The 15,252-nt window shown below is 45.8% G+C and overlaps 1 long non-coding RNA gene across 2 annotated transcripts in view; it reads left to right on the forward strand.

The window, feature by feature from the left end:
• Window positions 1-13,268, forward strand: part of LOC131511564 (uncharacterized) — a 104,086-nt gene extending 90,818 nt beyond the window's left edge. The window contains exons 3-4 of one of the 2 annotated variants that reach the window (XR_009261585.1): window positions 1,335-1,505; window positions 10,299-13,268. This is a non-coding gene — a long non-coding RNA (uncharacterized LOC131511564). Of the gene's footprint in view, window positions 1-1,334; window positions 1,551-10,298 lie in introns of those variants that run through there. The other variant, XR_009261584.1, reaches the window with a different exon arrangement.
• Window positions 13,269-15,252: the final 1,984 nt, after the last annotated feature.

Consider the following 15,252-nt stretch of genomic DNA (forward strand, 5'->3'; position numbering starts at 1 on the left):
AATGCTAAGGGAAGGTGGTTTTAATTTATGCTTCCTGGAGATTCAGGGCTTTCCAAGATATCTCATAGCTGAGATGGCAAAGGAAGGGCAAAGCTTTGGATGCCAACCCGTTTCAGTCATGGTGCTGCTTTCTTAGATGTTTCATGCATGTTGTAGTTATACATGCAGTATTCCATTTACGATCTGATGCTACTAACATGCAGGTGGAAAGCCACTACCCCCTGCTAGCTCTGTGACCTTGCAAAAAAAAAAAAAAAAAATCCCTCCTCCTCTTTGGTCCCTGGTTTCCTTTACTCGTAAAATGAGGGTGCTGGATGAGAAGTTCTTGACGTTCCATTTTTTTCTCGACAGTCCGTGATTTTGTGACTTTTGCCCTGGGCCCAAGTGGTGCTTACTAGTTGCATGCAAACTGACTACATCGCTACCTCGGAAGTCATTAATTCGGCGCGGCTTCCCCCTCTTAGTGAGTTTTCAGCTGGATGATAATCATAAAATGCCAGCATTGCCGATGTGAGATGGAGTTAACAGTCTGAGATTTGCTAAGTGTTTCTGTGTGATCAGTGTGAAAGCAATCACATCTCCAGAGTGAGAAAGGTCAGTGCCCTGTAGCTGCCAGCCCTTGCCGCACTAAGGGGACGCCAAGGGGACTGCCACCCGCCGAACACAAATCAGGCCACGGAGTGAATACCCTCTACTGATGCAGTCTAACAGCTCCGGATGTCAAACGATATTACTTTGGGAGACCGTTAAGCCCCTTTCTCAGTGCTCAGCAGTGTGCAAATCCCCTCATCTCATTTGATTAATCTGAGCGACTACAGAATATTTTATTAGGCACAGAAAACAGGACTGCAGTGCGATAGTCTGTGGCATTACTGAGCCCGGAAATTCTTTGAAGTCTTGTGTTTTCTTGTTTGTTTTCCTTGGTTCTAGTTTGCTTGCAAAAGGAGGGGGGGGGGCTCTCGTCTCAGTGAATCCGTGTCCTGTATGAATTAACGTTAGTGACTATATACATAAATAATAAAAAGGGATTATACAGTGAATCGCAACCCCTGTGTGATCAGATTCTTCCCATCCTCAAGAAAGGACTCTTTTCTGTCTCTCACTGCCTCCACACTAAGCCCTGAACACGCACCAGCACTTGGCAGGAAGGAGACCGTGATATTCACGGCGGCTATATCTACGTAGCTGGCAAGGTTACGTGTGATTTTTAATTCTCCATGTTTTTAATTCTCTACATTTTTATGGCTGGCCCATATTATAGTATAGTATAATAAGACAATATATTTGAAATAACGTGTGATTTCAAACCGCGTTTTCCTTTTGTTCCTTTAAAGGCAATTCTTTCCCCCAGGAGGCTCCGGGGATGCTGGGATTTTTTTGCCATCCTGCCGAAAGGGGAGAAGGTACCCGAAATGCCGCGTGAAATGGATTCACCGAGCCCGTGCCTGGGAAGCAGCCCCGCCCGTTCCTTTTCAAGACCCAGTGCCGCCGTGGCCTGACAAGCGGTAAGAAATGTGATAATAGAGGCGACGAGCCACTCCGGGGCTGGATTTCATTTCCAGCTTAATTAAATCCTAGAAACACACCTGGCCTCCAGCTTTGAAGCGCTGCCACAAAAGCCAGGTGCCCTCCTCGGCTCGGGCTCGCCCCGCAGCGATGGTGGGAAGCCAGGCTGAAAGGAGAAGGTGGAGGGAGGCCGCAGCCGGGGCAGGTGAAACGGTGGAGTCAGGAAGCAATATTTCAGAGAAAGCCGTTTCATCCGGGGCGCAATCCATTTGCCCTTCTGCTTCAAAGGTGAACGGCACAGCTAACCTGCCAACGTGCTGAATTGAGACTCCTCCAGGGGCACCCTGCCGCCCCGCCACCTGCTCCCCCCAACGCCGGGTCCTCGACCGGTGCCCTGCCCGCACCCCCGCCCCCGTTGTGGTGAACTGGGGACAAAATGCACTTTGCTGGTGCAAGTCCTGACCGGTCCCCGGTACTCTGGGCGGTCCGGCTTCTCCCACATTTACAAACTTCTGGTTACTTCTGGTTCTTCAGTCCCTGTGGCCAGCCGATGCTGCCCGGGGCCTCTTTGTCCTGTAATCCCAGAGACCCGAGATTCTCTTAAATGTGACTAAAGAGGAAAAATCCTTGTTGTGATTTACGGAGCCCAGGAATTTGCAAGGCACTTGAGTGACATCACCTCCCCGGTTTTCGCCACCACTTGTGATGAATTGCCAGGGTTTCACAGGTGAAGAAATGGGGCTCCAAAAGAGCAGGTAGGAGTCTTAGATCTAAGAAGCAGAACCCGAGACCGTGACTTGGATACCTGGGATTTATGAAAGGGAGGCTATTAGGAGAAGCCTGGAGGAGGCGGGGGGGGGGGGGGGCAGGCGGGAAAAGGGAAGGGCGAATAAGTTTGTGGTCTCAGGAAACTCAGCCTTGGCCTGATCCACGGGGGAGTCTGGAGCATAAACCACGCCACTGAGCGGTCCCCACCTTGAGGCCAAGAAGCCGACTGAACCCTTCTGAGTCATCTGTTGTGGGCCGTCCCTGGGGGTGATGACATGGCTCCTCAGGCCAGGAGGTTTCATCTGCCAAGGGCAATTTTCTGATGCGAGGGGCCAGCTGGAGCTCACTGACAGCCGACACTCCCGGTGGCTGGGGGATAATGGTACCGCCGGGTGAAGAGGCTCTGGTAGGGTGCCCCCTGCACCCACTAATCTGTGATCGATCCACACTCCTTGCCTTTGGAACCTAAAGATGCCTCTGAGGGTTGTGGCGACCCAGGGCGGGGGTCACTTCTGTTCTTGTAGAATTGCGAAGGTCGTCGCAAACGTGGGGGGTACTCGATAGCCATGGAGAAGAGGAGGAGTCCCTTGGCAACAAGCTGTGAATATTTCCCTCTCCCCTTTGACATTTTAGCGTGTCGTACCTTCGCGAGAGCCGCCATTATATTTAGAAAGTATCGTTCCTGTCTTTTCGAGCACCAGAGTCCCTAGGGCAAATCTTGCTTTATTTCATGTGCAACATGCCTGAATGCACACATGCCTCGTCTGTAGTTGACTACTAATGAACACTGGTTGAGTTGACTGCTCCTTCAGTTTGGGGGGGGTGGGGGTTACCCTTCCTGGTGTTATTATTTCAGTCAACCAATCACTCACCAGTAATTCAGCGTCTGTTATTTGTGACTAGCTCAAGGGGCGTCGTGCCGGTGGTGGCGCCCGTTTTCTTTCCTACCCATTTGTCTAAGAGTCTCAGAGTCCAAGAAACAGCAATGGGAGGGTGAGCCCTGAGGTAGTTCTAGCGAAGGTTTACTTACTGGGCCAGGAAGAAAGGCAGTCGCACAGGGAGTCGTGTGGGAGAAAGAACGGGTGTCTTGGGATTAGGAGACGTGAAACACCACTTGGCTTTGCGTCTGTAAAACGGGGCAAAGACGCTGCCTGGCTAAACGTGCAGGGCTGCTGTGGAGGACCAAGGGAGACCATGCAGGTGAAGCCTACACACTGTGCAGACCAAATGAATACATGTTTAAGGACTGACGGCGGCTCCAAGGCAAGAATGATAGGCAAAAGGGCTTGGAATCCCTCCCTGAAGTTCAAGTGGCACATTCTACCTTTACTGTGTGTGTGCTTAGAATTCAGTGCCTTAGGGAAAAGAAAAAGCGAAAGGAAAATCAGAGTTCTTCTCTCTTCACTTCCTGACTTCAGGTATCTCTATAGGCTATAATTAGGGGCCCCAGCTTACACCAATTTCTGAAAGTTTCTCATTTAATTTTACAAGGACGTATACACTTTACAATGCCTGACACCTGCTCAAGCAGGCAAATAATTGTTTTGACACTGTGACAGTTGTAGAGAGTATTATTTTAAAAGTTTCTAAAACCTGCCAATGGGATAATTAGACTCTAATTCTCATTTGCCAGGGCAATGAGCTCTCTGGGCCAAATTACTCCTTGATGGCATGCCAGCCCCCTTTTCCTGGTCCTCATTGGCTGGTGGAGATTTAGTTCCACACGGATCGTTCCTTCTTCACCGAGAACTGATTTTTGACCTTTAAAGATAATACAGATTATGCATTGAGCACATCACTTGTGGGTTTCTTTCGATGGGTGTTTTATTACAGTTCTCATGGCTTGAAAAATACATTTAATTTAATTTAATTTAATTTAATTTAATTTAATTTAATTTAATTAATTTAGGGGTGACCCTGTTACTGGCCCATGGCATGGGACAAAAACGCATTGGCACCCACGTCTTGTTACATAGTGGCCGGGGAAGGAGGGACAGCCTGGGGAACAGAGTCCTAGGAAGCAGGTAAAGAGAAAATCTGGACATGAGGTGAGGATCAGGAGAGAACTGGCCAGAGGCGTCATCGTGTGTTTTGGGTCAGACCTGCCAGGGGTGGAGGAAGCGGGTGGTTTCCTTCCTGGATTTCCAGGGCTGCACTGCTGGACCACGAGCTTGGGGGCTGTTAGGATGTGGAGCTGGGCCAGGCAGCCCTCTAGAATCCCAGCCTTGTTTGGAGACTCCAAACCTTGGAGACTCCAAAACCTGGTTGACTTTCAGAATTTGGGCCTTGGATGCATTCATTTCACAGAAGAGAAAATGGAGACCGCGGGAGGTAAAGTGGCCTGCTTAAGGTCACATGGCTAGTGAGTGGCTCAGGGCACTCAAAAAGTCTGCATTGACCCGTGCATGTTCAATGCTGCTGGAATTTCTAGGTACGTGGAGGAAGTTAGTCAAGCCAGCTGGGGAGATAAGACTTTACCACCTGTCCCCCTCCCATCAGGCAGAGGCCAGTGCCCAGAAAACGGAACGATGGAGGGCTGAGCCACCTTATTCCTGAGTCCGAGGGTTCTGCTGTGTGGAACAGGTAGACGTAAAGAGGAAACTGTGTTTTGAAGGTGAAGGAAACCTGAGAGTTCAGGTAGACAGTCATGAATAGGGAGGGGCTGATGGAGGGGGCAGAGGGAGAGCAGAAGCCAGGTGAAATATTTCTGCATGTGGAGAGTCAAATTCAAACGGTGCAGAAAGGCATACAGTGAAAAGCACCCGTTCCTTAACCCGTCCCTGCGTTCCTCTGACTCACGTCCGCAGGTAGGTTCTTCTTTTGATTCTTCCAACAGTTATCTTCAAAATTCTCAATAGAATGTGACACTTTTATTTCTCCAATGATTAATTTTAAACATTAGCTGCAGACTCTCTGTTCTGCATGATCAAAAAGAAAAAAAAGACCTGCGTCACTGCCCCCCTCCCCGCCACCTTCCCTCCTCTCATCCCACTCTTTTGTTATTGGGTGGGTTCTTCTGTGGGCACATGAATAATTTTTAAAAGTATACTTCAAGTGCTTCATCTTGATCCATCAAATTTACACAAATTGGACTCACCGTTCTGAGAGATAGAAGATGAAATTAGAAGCCTGAACTTCCTTTCACTTTTCCTCCTTGCAATTCTCATGATCTCCCAACTACATCGTTAAATATCGTCAAGGCTTATTACTTTTTCATTCTATTTTATAAATATGCTTAAGCCTTCCTTGCTTTGCCCGTAGATTGAATTGAAAATTCAAGCATCTCTACGGGTCATTAGCAATGTTATGATTACATATTATTCACCCCAAGATCAAGCAGAGTGGCCTTCTGGGAGGAGGAAATGACATGAATCCTGTGTCGTGTAGATTTGGGCTTTTCAAAATAAGCTTTCAAAATGTTAAAATAAGAACTTCTTTTCACTTCAGCTTCTCAAAACAATGACATTTTAAATGGGCTTTATGTATGTATTTTATTCATACAGATGTTGTGTCTAAAGTTTCTAATTTTCTTTTCTTTTTCTTATTGAAACACAATCCCATCACCACTTTACAAAGATTTTTCTCACTTGATCGCATTACCTGTCGAATATGAATCTACCTTTTTGTGAAGAGTTTTCTCCTGATACTCTAGCTTAATGTTCTGGTTGGGACCTTTTACTTTTCACGGCCTGTTGCACAGTTGTTATCTCTGGTCTGGTTTTCCTCTTTAATGTGCTTGTGGCTTTGGACCTACTATTTTCATGGTTTCCATTTTCTTGGCCTTTTTTTTTTTTTTTTTGTCTCCTCAAGCATATTTTCTAGTAATTTTTCTTTCCCAGAAAGGGGACATGAGGAGGTAACTCTATGAATCTTGCTTGATTCAATACTCAGCCTTCACATTTGAGTGACAATTTGGCTGGACATAAAATTGCTATTTAAGCGTATTTTCTTGCAGAGCTACTTGTGGTAGGTTGGGTCCTTGAGAAGTGGAGATGGAGTTTGGAGAGCAAGATATTTATTAAAGATCAACACCGCGGAGGGCAGGATTAGGTTGACTGAGAATTGAAGCTGCTTTGCATGATTTGCAGGCCGGACAAGCCTCAGCCAACATGGCAGGCTGGATGCTCTGGATTGAGTGCTACTCACAAATACCCCGTGTTGGGCTGAAATGGCTGGGCCTTTACACCTCCCTCTCTCAGTCACCAGATACAGGCTGTCCCGAGAAGGGCATGACTTTATGGCACTAGTGTCCTTGTAAGAAAATAAAGAGACACCAGGGGCACATGAATTCACAGGAAGAAGCCATGTGAAGACAGTGAGAAGGTGGCTACCTGCAAATCAAGGAGGAAGGCCTCATGAGAAACCAAATCTGCCAATACCTTGATCTTGGACTTCTAGTCTCCAGAACTGTAAGAAAATACATTTAAGTCACCCAGTGTGCAGTATTTTGTTATGGCGGCCCCAGCAAACTAATATAGCTCCCTAAGTTTTTCTGGGGGAAATTTTTGTCACACCCTTATTTAGACCCTATCACAACCAAAATGATTTTCTAATGTTTCTGAACTTTATTAAGGTACAAGGTTAAGTACTGTGGAAAAAAAATGTTTTAACTGTTTTCATGCTGGTCATGTTCTGAGCTTCACAGCAGATTCTTTATTTGATAGTATCTACTCACCTCATCTGCCTTCCACTTCTCCGAAGAGATTTGGTCCTGTTGTAGTTCCGAAATGTTCTTTAACCTTCGTGACTTTGCATCAGCTTAATGGCCTCTGCTCATCCCTAAATCATGACTCCTTAGTGCTAGGAACCAACGAATAAATGGGGGTAAGAATAAAGAAAATCAATTTAATTAGTGGTTGGATTTAAATCCGACTTGGGAGGTAGAATTTTGGTTTTATCACTAGGGCACTTTTTGGAAAACTGCAAATTATCTAAAATCAAAGCCTAACTCTTCTACATCCTAATTCTATGCATTGAACTTAATATCTGGTTATCTTCATTTGGCTAGGTAATGTTGCCAAGTGACCATTTCCTTGGAAGTCAGATATGGTGTTAAATCCCAGCAGCAAAGTATTGGCCAAAAAGTTCATCAATTAAGTAGCGTGTATTGAGTGTGTTATGTTTCCATCTCTGGGCTTAGTACTCAGGGGACACAAAATACCCATAAAACACTGTGTCTCTTCTTAAGGATTGTTTCCTGGAGGCTGGCTTCCATCAAATGATATGGATATGTCTACTCTGGGATTACCAGGCTGTTGGAAGGTCTGAGAAAAACCACAGGAATGGGAAATATCAGCTCAGTTGAATCACAGGTACATTGCACGGTTTCGAAAGGGCTGAAAGGTTTGCTGAATTTTTACTCCTGATTTTCAAGAGAACAGGACTCCTAAGATGTTCAGCACTGCTTGCCAGTTGACCATGCTCTTTGGTGCTCTGCTTCTTCTTGGTTGCTGTTTGCTGCTTGGCCTGGACGATGCTCCTCATCCCTGCTTTTACCTACATCCACACTGTGAGGTCTTTCGTGGACTCTAGTGACTGTCGGTGTCACTCCAGACTAGATGTGACCTAAAAACAAGTCGCTCTAAGTGAGGGTAATTATGCTTCTTTCCCAAAACACACGAAGTACTTCCCCAGTTTAGGACACGCAGTAAATACTCATTGACCATCAGCTATGTGTGGAAGGCACCTCCTCATCTTCAAGGAGGAATTCGAGTGTCATCGTCTCCATGAAGCTTTCCCACCCCCTGCTCAGCTCTATTTGACCTTTCATATAGGCTGTAATCTCAGCCTATTATTAAAGGACCTGGCACACAGTCGGCATCCAAAGACTGTTGTTGATTAAAATATTTAAGACCAACTGCTCTTTCATTGGGGATGAGTATATAAGGAAAGGAGAGAGAGGGGAAAGATGGAGTTAAATTATAGGACACAAGCAAGGGAGATATTTAAACATTTCATGATATTCAGTAGGTTGGCTGGCTGGGAGTTGATGAGTAGAAAATAGGTGAAGTGATCTGACCCAATGGAAATTGGGCAGGTTAATGAAGTTCTATTTGGGGAGACTGGCATTCTCGAGAATTCACCAAGCTGTCTCTATCATCAGCTGTAGCATTATTTTAGCTCTGCCTATAAAGGGCTGTTAATGCCTGACTCTAACTACCGCTGAACCCAGGATCCTCCCAGATGCAATCCTCTGCAAACAGCAAAAGTATTTTCTTAGGCTGAATCGCTGAATTTGTCTCAAACTGCTGTGGTGAATTTGCAATTACTTTTCTTGGCCCCGAGAACATCCTTGTAAGATACAGTTTTGACAAAATTCCAAAGCACCGTTATTACGTGCAGAAGAAATCTTTATTTTGGAAATTGTTCACCTATGATGTGAATCTTTCAAATCTTCGTTTATGTGATGCTCATGATATGCGTTGGGTATTTTTCTCCTTCATGAAGGAGACGGCTCAGCCATGTACTGAAGGTGTTTGATTTAAATGTCAGTATTAAGAAGCTGAATTGGTTCAGGAAACCCTGAGACCTCAACACAGTTGTTCTGCTCTGAACGCCAAGGGGAAAGCAAGGGAACGGAACCTAGTTCCAGGATCCCGGGAAGGTGTCCACTTGGATGACGGACTGGAGGTAGTGACACATTTTAAAACCGTGTTTAAATAAGGATTATTTTTAAGGAACTGTAGTGTAATCACACCAATTATAATCACACACAGCCTCAGGGGAGGTGACCAACTCATGTGCACTATCAGTGAGCTAGATAGGTAGGGGGCAGTTTTGTTCCTGTTCACTAAGAAACGGTTCTGGAGCTTTACTCAAGTAACCTGGATGGGCCTGGTTCAACCCAGAGGAACAGCCTTAAGAGCAGAACTGAGTCTTTCCAGAAGAAGAAATTCTGCCTGTAGGCTTCTTCAGCTCATGCCTGAGGGTGCCGCCTGCCTCTCCTCTGGCCCCATCTGTGGATGTTCCTGGCTGTTCCCCATAATTTCATGAGGTGATTTCTTGCAGTAAATCTCTTAGTATATATTTGCCACTGGTTCTGTTTCTCTGGTTGAATCCTGGCTGATACTGTGACCCAGAAGTCACTTCTTCTCAAGCCATGAAAGCAATACCTTACATTTATATCGAGCTTTATAGTTTTCAAATGCACTCACATAAATGATCTTTAGTAAATCCTGGGGCTGTAAGTAGGTGAGTGACTCATCACCCTTGCCGTCACCGCCAGTATCATCAACTTCATTGTCAGACATCACCGTCATTACCACCGCTGTTGCTGTCTTATAGCTGAGAAAAAGGGTTAAGCAGCCAAAAGGGAGAGCTGGAGCCACGAGCCCGTTCTTCTAACCCCAAATATTATGTGTAACATCAGCAAGTCTTTGCGCAAAACTTCAAACACCTCATCCTCTGGGTTTCTGGATATCTTCCGATTGTCATTTCCTCTGTTGTAGCTTACAGTCCTTACTCATCTTTCCAGCCACCGCACCTGTGGAAAACTCTGGACCTTGTCAGCATCAGTAACCGCATCGTTTCTAAAATCTGAATTTTAAATCTCTTTAAAAATGTCCATTTAAAAACCAATAAAATAAAAACAAAAAGCCTCCAGGCGTGACCTCTTCCTGTGGGCTTTTCTCTGTCACAGTTCTGGTCATTTTGAAACCCTAATTTAAGTGGTAAATAGTTTATGGTCTTGGTTAAGCATATCCTAACTATGGTTCTTTATAGAGCAACTTTTTTATTTAGTAAAACCCAAATTCATTTTTACTCAGTGAATGTCAGTCTCACAACCAAGAGTCCAATGTGGATATTTCCTGTCTGTAACATAATGCTTAATACCTTGAATGATTCAAATGAGGCCACATAAAGCATTTCCACGTGATCGTATATACGTGCGCACATGTGTTTGTGTGTGAACTATACGTCGTAACATGTTAAGCAGCAAACATGTTTGAATGTAACTTCTTGGAAAAATTTATCAAACCACAGAAGAATAATCTGAGACTCAATCTCTTGATATTTCTTTTAAGGATGATGAGGAAAATAACCAGCTAACACAGGCAAGTTACAGAATATTGACGAGCCAACACGGTCCATATTCATTTGTTGAATAAATGCATCAGACTGTCTGAACAGCCTCATCTCCGGGCAGTTATAAATCAGGGAAGGATGTGCTGCAGTATCATGATGGAAGATTTTTAGTTTCCTGTAGAGGAGTGACACCATCAAGATGGCAACATAGGTCATTCCTGACCTTTGTCCCTTCCATGAGAAGCCTCCGTAGCCATCATCCGTAGGTGAGACACCATTGTGAAAATCCCAGAACCCCTGGATCTCAGAGACTGGGAATGGGAATGACTGCATTTGGAGGACAAGAGGAGTGTCTGCACTCTGACTGCATTGCCCGTCCCCCAGGACAGCACAGCCACATACCAAGAGGGCCTCTCCAGGCCTATAGCTTTTGTGGGAACGAGACCCCCAGTGGACATCCAGCCACCCCAGCATTGTGGGACACTTCTGGAGAGGCCCACTTGGATCTTGCCTCATGGGGATCCCTGGGAGATTCTGCAGGATCACTGGGGGAATCTTGACCACCGGGGATCAGATAGTGATGGAGGAGGAGGCTGGGACTTACAGCAACCAGTGCCCAGATGTTGGCAGACTGCATTCCTGCTTGCCATGGCACTTGAACAGAGATCCCATCTAGTGCCTCTGCCCATCTACAGAACTGAGCTGGTGCCCCCGTCTGGTCAGGGAACTTGCTTGACAGTTCTGCCTGACTTGGGTCCCCAGTCAATGAGCCTGACCATCTAAGGAATCTGCTCTATAGTCCTACTTGGGCAAGGAACCAGATTCTTAACCCCATCCAAATACTGAGTATAGATGCATGTCCCAACCAACCAGGAATGCTGCACAGGGAACCCGGGTAGCCACAGAGCTCATCCCATAATCCCACTTGGGTGGAGAGCCAAGCCAGCAGCCCTGCCCGGCTGATGAACGTAGCCTCTGGTCACACATGTGAACATGGCCTATGGTACCACCTGGCCACGGAGCCCAGCCTTCAGCTCTGCCTCACAATAGAGCCTAGCCCATGGCCTTGCCTGATTGCTGAACACAGCCCGAGGCCTCCCCTGGGTGGATAGCCCAGACAGTGACCACTCAGTTACATAGCAAAGTCTCTAGTCCCACCTAATAGCAGGCTTAGCTAGAGGCACCTCTCGACCGGGGCACCCGGACAGCAACCTTGCCCAAAAGCAGAGCACGGATATGGGTCTTTCTGATCACAAAGCCTGGCCTGTGGCCCCCACCAACTTCAGGGCACAGTCTATCATCCCACCTGATTGCAGAGCACAGCTAGTTGGACGGGGCGTCCAACTGTGAAGCCCTGCCTTTAGCTCTGCCTGAATGTGGAGTCCAGCCAACAGTACCATCCAGTTGGGGAGCACACCCTGAGACCACACCTGACCCGGAGTGATGTGGAGCCCAGTCTGTAGACTTCCCAAACACATAGTCCAACTGTGGCACCACTCTGCTAGGGAACACAGCCTGTGACCTCGTCTGACCAGAGGCGATTACAGAGCCCAGCTGGTGGCCCCACCTGACTGGGGAGCCCAGCCAGCGGAACCCCCAGCTAACCTCAGAGCACAGGCAGTGGCCTCACCCAACTAGAAACCCTGACAGCAAGCCCAGCCCTCACACAGACACTACCAGCTGACCCGTCCAAGACCCCAAGCTGAGCTATGGTGAAGGACTGTCCCTGCCAAAGTGAACCTGTAAAGGCTGGACGAGGAGACTGCTCACTCAAGTGCACAGAAGCCAATGCAAGGAATCAGGAATCATGATGACAACCAAACATGACACAACCAAAGGAAACTAATAAAGATCTACACACAGACCCTAAGAAATGGAGATCTGTGAACTGTCTGGCAAAGAATTCAGAATAGTCAGAATTCAGAATGTAAATGGGTGCAGCCACTATGGAAAACAATATGGGGGTTCCTCAAAAAATTAAAAATTGAACTACCCTATGATCCAGCAGACCCACTTCTGGGTATGATCTGAAGGAAATGAAATCAGTATCTGGAAGAGAGAGCTGGACCCCTAGGTTCATTGACCCATTATTTACAATAGTCTAGACATGGAAAGAAGTTAAGTGCCCATTGTCAGACAGATAGGTAAGGACAACGTGATGTGTCATTTTTAATCACAAATAGTTTTATTGGAACATTTGTCTTTTCCTTATTGATTTGTATTTTTCAAATGGAACTAGTCAAATGTTAAAAAATAGAAACTATACAGCACATTTTTTGTTTTTATTTTTTTCATCTTGATTTTTGTGAGGTTCAGTTGCCGGTTCTGCCAGGTAATGACAGAATAAACTTGGGATTGTCATTTAACCTCTCTGACACTCAGTATTCCCATCAGTGGAAGGGGAACAACAAAACCTATCTGCATCATTTTGGGGTTTAAGTGGAATAACACTTAAAATACTTTGGCAACCTTTTGTGATTGTGTATACTTTTGGTGCTCTCATAAAGCCCTACTGTACTTCTCAGGACAATCACTTTAAATTCGTAAAACGAAATACATAGAACTATAAAGGAAGCCAATTATATTACAGTTACCAAAAAACTTTTAAAGCAAGTTTGTGATAGAATACCATACGTATTTCTTTGTTAATGTTAAAAATGAAAATATCAAGCCGATCTATAAGTACTATAACTAGTAGTGAAACACATAAATAGTATTTTAATGTATCCGCCAAACGAATACATGAAAATATCTGTCGGGGCGCCTGGGTGGCTCAGTCGGTTGAGCGTCCAACTTCGGCTCAGGTCATGATCTCACGGTTCACGAGTTCGAGCCCCACGTCAGGCTCTGTGCTGACAGCTCAGAGCCTGGAACCTGTTTTGGATTCTGTGTCTCCTTCTTTCTCTCTGCTTCTCCCTTGCTCACACTCTGTCTCTGTCTGTCTGAAAAATAAATAAATGTTAAAAAAATAAAATTATTTAAAAAAGAAAATATCTGTGACCTCTGTTGTTGACAAAGCCGTATTGTGGGTTTGCAGCTTACATTTGGAAATGAAGAAAATGCTAGATATTAGTTAAGGAATAGTTAAAAAAAAAGGTGAATTTTATTCCTTCCAAGTTCAGGGACCTCTGAACCTCTTATCTAGCAAAAAGCAGACACCTGATAGAGGTTAGTTCCCTTCCTTCTACTTTCTTCTTTCTGATGCCTGTCCCAGTAGGCACTGTCCTCAGGTTTTCTTCCCTTTTCACTTCCTAACAAAATGTGACTCCAGGACATCAGGCATTTGGCCCAGTGGGGTAGATAAGTTTATGTTCTTGATTCCTTCCTTCCTTCCTTCCTTCCTTCCTTCCTTCCTTCCTTCCTTCCTTCCTTCCTTCCATCCTCCCTCCCTCCCTCCCTTCCTCCCTTCCTTCTTCCCTCCCTCCCCATTTCTTTCTTTCTTACTTTTTCTTTCTTTCAGAGAGCAGGAGTAGGGAAGAGGGGCAGAGGGAGAGAGAGAATCTTAAGCAGGCTGCATGGTTAGTGTGGAGCCTGATGTGGGGCTTGATCCTATGACCCTGGGATCATGACTTGAGCCAACCTCAAGAGTCAGATGCCCAACCAACTGAGCCACCAGGTGCCCCTCCTTGATTTATTTCTTAAGAGCATATCTTTGGCAGAAGTTGAAGGAATTTCAGCATAAGGACAAGGTGAAATGAGATTCCTAGGAAGAAATGGGATCACAAAGAGAGCAGATTACATACTTTCTGAAACTTCAGACTGGTACCAAGGATCAGCTGCGGACTTCACTCCAAATCACCCCTCTAAGTGGCTTGGTCTTTCCCCTCAGGGGTCAGGGTATAAAAGCTCAGAGATCTGGGACAGGCTCCTACCCAGATCCTGGCACGCTACACTGAAAGCCCATTGTGTGTCTCCTCCCAAGTCTGCATTGAGTGATGGCACATTGGTAACGTGAAATCAGCATGGTGGGAGTATTCACATCATAAAAATCAACAAGTTCTACATGGCAGGGCTTCTTTCCTCCTCTTCCACGTTTCCTGGAAAGCCAGTTGTTAGATATTTGTTAGTCTGTACCTATCCCTTCCTACCTGGTGATTCTGCCTTAACAAAATTAGTCATTCTTTCTGTTTGACCACCATTTAGTGGACATTTTTGTATCCTCAGAAAGGGATTTATACACTTACATCATTCCCTGATTCTGTAACTCTGTCTTTGGGATTCACAAATCTATTAGGTTGTCAAAAGCTCTCGGAAATCCTGTAGTTAAGTGAAGCTATCTTTGTTCAGTCCAGCATTTCCCCAAGTTGTTTACTGAGTCCTTTATTCATGGACCACCTACTGATGCCCCCAGTGAAATCATGGAAGGTACTAGATTTCACCAATTTGGTCTGTAGCTGCATTGCAGAATGCAGTGCCTCACCAGGAAGAGAGGAGCCAACCATACTAGTTATTTCAACAGAGATCATTTAACTTAGGGAATTGAACTGCTGAACTGGCATTTGGAGGACTGTAACTGAAGAAAGATGAAGCGACTGCGGAAACCATCTACCACCCTTAGGGCTGGCGGAGCAAAGAGAAGAGGTGGGGTTATTAAAACCCAGAAGCTTGGATCAGATGTGCAGGAATATGGAAAACGGGGATCCGGAACCAGCTACTGCTCCTGGGCTGGAGAGCCATCACTGAGGTGACTGGCGGCACAAGAAGCAAGCGGCAAGGAGCAAATCCCTTCTTCTTCCTCCAGGCTTGCAGTCTCCCTTTCACGCCCTTTATTGGCAGACCCTCACAGGAAGCCAGATGGCAAAGGAGGATTTTGTCTGTGGAGTCAAGCCTCAGAATGATAAACCAGGAAACAGAAGGGTGGGTGGCACTGAGAGACAGTAGCTTAATAACCAGCCCAGATCCCAACCTACGTGTGTGGTCAGTTTCCAAACAATCTGGGTCTGCATGGCGCCA

The sequence above is a fragment of the Neofelis nebulosa genome, chromosome 5, assembly GCF_028018385.1.
Source record: "Neofelis nebulosa isolate mNeoNeb1 chromosome 5, mNeoNeb1.pri, whole genome shotgun sequence".
NCBI classification, from domain to species: Eukaryota; Metazoa; Chordata; class Mammalia; order Carnivora; family Felidae; genus Neofelis; species Neofelis nebulosa.